This window comes from Malus domestica, chromosome 16 (assembly GCF_042453785.1).
Source record: "Malus domestica chromosome 16, GDT2T_hap1".
NCBI classification, from domain to species: Eukaryota; Viridiplantae; Streptophyta; class Magnoliopsida; order Rosales; family Rosaceae; genus Malus; species Malus domestica.
Genome location: NC_091676.1, coordinates 33,827,758 through 33,831,823, shown reverse-complemented (window position 1 = coordinate 33,831,823; position 4,066 = coordinate 33,827,758). Strand labels below are relative to the sequence as shown.

The 4,066-nt window shown below is 40.3% G+C and overlaps 1 non-coding gene across 1 annotated transcript; it reads left to right on the top strand.

The window, feature by feature from the left end:
* Positions 1-1,781: 1,781 nt before the first annotated feature.
* LOC114822375 (small nucleolar RNA R71) lies at positions 1,782-1,888 on the top strand. The gene has a single exon (XR_003770451.1). It is a non-coding gene; the product is annotated as a small nucleolar RNA R71 (small nucleolar RNA).
* Positions 1,889-4,066: the final 2,178 nt, after the last annotated feature.

Here is a 4,066-nt window from a genome sequence, read left to right as displayed (position 1 = left end):
TTCAAGGATTTGAAAAGTTCTTGTTTCTCCTAGAACAGTCATGGTAAGCTTTCCGGAATGACAATCAATGATGGCACGAGCTGTGGCTAAAAATGGTCAACCAAAGATGAGAGGAAGATGATTTGGTAGAAGGCTCTCCTCCATGTCCAAAATGTAAAAATCTGCTGGTAGAACTAGGTCACTAATTTGGACAATCACATCTTCCGCAATTCCTCGAGGATGAGTAAGAGAACGATCCGCTAGTTGAATCAACATATAAGTTGGCTTGAGATCACCTAATTGAAGTGCTTCATAAATAGAATAAGGCATTCAGTTAATTGAAGCACCTAAATCACATAAACATTTATCAAACCTCATTGGACCAATTTGGCATGGAACGGTAAAGCTTCCAGGATCCTTCTCCTTTGGTGGCAACTTTCTTTGCAAAACTGATGACACTTTCTCACCAAATTCCACCACAACATTGAGTTCCACCATCCTTTTATTTGTGCACAATTCCTTTATGAACTTTGAATCGGTCGTACCCAGTGCACAAGGCTCCCGCTTTACGCAAGGTCTGGGAGAGGTGAATGTCGGCTAGCCTTACCCCCATTTATGAGGAGGCTGCTCCCAAGTCTCGAACCCGAGAACTACCGCTTATGGGCGAAGGCACTTGCCATCGCACCAAGTGCGACCTCTTCTTTATGAACTTTGAATAACCTGGAATATGCTTGATTTCCTTGAAAAAGGGAATTGCAAATTCTAAATTCTTGATTGTCTCTAGAAACTCATTCTCGAGCTGCTCCTTCTTTGAATTGATAAACATGTTGGGGTAAGGCATAGGTGGAGTATATCATTCCACCTTAGGGTTAGAATTCAATTCACTAGGTTTAGATTTTACCTTCGGAACATTCAACTTGGCTAGAATGGTTCTCTCGTCATGAAGAGTTGATTTGGACTCCTTGTGATGTTGCTGGTAGTCTTCTTCTTCCTCTTGTTGGACAGCCACAAGTTCATCAATTTGTTGAGACTCCTTGGTGCTTTTAAGCTTCTTTCCACTCCTCAAAGTGATCACATTCACCTGTGCATTGTTCAAAACTAGATTTACAATAACTTGACTAGGAAACTTACATGGTTCTCTTTGGTTTATGACTGCTGCAATCTGTCCAACCTGAGTTTCTAAGTTTGCAATTGAACGATCAATCTTGTTCATGAAAGCTTAGGTTGAAACCTTCAGGTCTTGAGTGTTTTGAGCTAAAGACCTCACTTGTCCAGCCAACGTACTCATGATCTCTTCAAGAGGCTTGCTTGGTGTAGCTTAGGGAGGTGGCAGATTTTGCACATTGTTGTTGTTTCCCCATCTGAAATTATGATGATTCCTCCATCCTGGGTTGTAAGTTGGAGCAAATGGATCATTTCTAGGTCTCTGATTTCCTTGAAATCCTCCTACCATGTTTGCTTCTTCATGAAACCCTTGCACTTGAGGACATGCCTCAAATTAATGTCCCTGCATGGAACACACTTGACAAATAGCCACAACTTGCTTTTGGGATACAAGTTGCTTAACAAGGTTAGTTAATTCAGAAATTTAAGAGTTATCATTAGAAGTACTAACCTCATAAACCTTCTTGGTTTGTCGATTTCTGAAACTAAATTGTTTCGTATTTGAAGCAATGTCCTCAAACATGGTCTTGGCTTGATCAGTCGTCTTGTTCATTAAACCACCAGCTATAGCATCCACCATCATACGATCAGAATCAAGCAATCCTTCATAAAAATATTGCATGAGCAACCATTGTTCCAAGTTGTGATGAGGGCAAGAATGCAACAAAGTTTTGAAACGGTCCCAATACTCATGGAACAACTCTCCATCATTTTGCACAATTGACATGATTTCACGCCTAAGCTTGTTAGTGCGTTAAGTTGGGAAAAATTGTTGCAGAAATTTGGAAGCTAGCACATCTCAAGTTTCAATAGATCCGGATAGAAGAGTTTGAAGCCATGCCTTACCCTTCTCCCTTAGTGACAAGGGAAAAAGCCTAAGACGTATCTCTTGAGGGGTCATGCTCTGGATCTTAATGGTATTGCACACCTCTACAAACTCCTTGATATGCAAATGGGGATCCTCACCTGCCAAACCATTAAATTTAGGTAAAAGATGGATCATACCTGATTTGAGTTCGAAGTTCTCCATGGTGGTGTCAGGATAATGAATGCATGAAGACTCCTCACTGATCTTGGGAATCGCATACTCCTTCAAAGCATGATTAGCCTCGTCATCATTGTTGTTGTTGTTGTTTGCCATGGCCATCTCATCTTCTTCTAATTCAACCTTGGGTGAGGATGAGGCTGACTTAGGTGTATGTGATTCTAAGTGGCAAGAAGAGCTTGGCAAAGATTGTGTTTTGAGAATCCTCACAGGTTTTAGTGTACGCCTCTTACCAGAACTGAACCACCCTTTGTAGCTGCTCTAAGTCAATGGGCTGCTTGAATGGATTGAAAGACATACAACTGAAAACAAAATAAATTAAGTTAGTAAGCAAAACTAAAAGAAATTACAAAGTTGTTTAAGCGCAGTCCCCAGCAACGGTGCCATTTTGTTGAAGTTCCTTTCGAGTGCAAATATAAGGATATTATATCGGCACAAGTAAGGGTGTTGAACCACATGGACTGAGAAACAACTTAGTAAAACCTTTTACTCTTACAAATTAGCATTAGTTAAAGACTCTTATGACTTAAAATGGGGGGTTTGAGTAATTTTGGAAAAGAAATAAAGACAAAAAGAAAAGTGAAAAATTAGAACTATCTAAAAATAAACCTAATACTTGAAATAGGTTAGAAACATTTTTATCTAAAAATAAACCTAATACATGAAATAGGTTAGAACTATCCACCATGATTTAATGATTGGCAAAGGAAAATCATCTTTTGGGCATGCAAAATTCAAGTCGAGAAAGTCTACACAAACGCGGATTTGTCTCGATTTTTTAAGAACGATGACTATGTTTGAGATCCACCTGGGATACTTTACCTCCCGAATGAAACCTGCCTCAATCAATTTATCGATTTTAGCTTCAATTTGAGGAATGAGCTCTGATCGATAACGTCTCTAAGCCTGCTTGACTGGATTTGCCCCTAGTTTAACTAAGATGTGATGCACGACAATGACGGGATATAGACCTGGCATGTCTTTTGTATGTCCATACAAAGACGTCTTTGTACTCCAACAACAGTTGGTAATATTCCTCCACTTTGCCCTGACTTAATACTGCACTAACAAATATAGGCTTTTGGTCTTCATTCATGCCCAAGTTGAGCTCTTTCAGGTCATCTACAGTTGTGTGCCCCCCTCCCCGGTCCTCAAGTTACGATGAGGCCTCCTTAATGTCTCCCAACGTCCTCATCCTCGTTGACCTCTTTGATTGCAATGTGGTAAACTCTTTGGATTATTTCCTCTTTGGCATCATCTTCATTCTACTGGTTTATGGATTGACCAGTGTGTATAATTGTCTGTCGCTTCACCTTTAATTGTCCATCTAAGCTCACATCCAATGTGGATTGGTGTTTCATGCGTGAGAGGATTAAACTTCGAATCTCACCATCTTTGGCTAAATCGAGATGTCTCATTTTTGCTGAGACCGACTTCTTCTCCTTAGACAGATCTTTTGCCACTGTGAGTCTCTCTAAGGCTGACATTCATGGGGGAAAACCAGCCACACTTTCCTGTCTACCAGAGCCAGTCATTCTGTTGAACACAGAGACTTGTCTAGTGGGTACACTGAATCGATTAAAGATAAGAGTTCGAACTTGACTTCCAATGTGATCCAACGTGAAAGTTCAAGGTGTGGAACTGATCAAACAATCGAACACCAATATTCATGGAACGGGCTTTGATTCTTCTTCATCATCTTCCATTACATCCACGTTGATGTGTTGAGTACTAACCTTCTTATCTTTCCCTTTGCTTGAAATCTTGATAGGTGCGATAGGTGTGAAACTAAGGCTTGCCTTTGTAAAGTTGACTTCATAACCACGCTCTTTCAGCTTTCTCTGTGTTTCAGTAAGCTCATGTTTCCTTTCACCAATG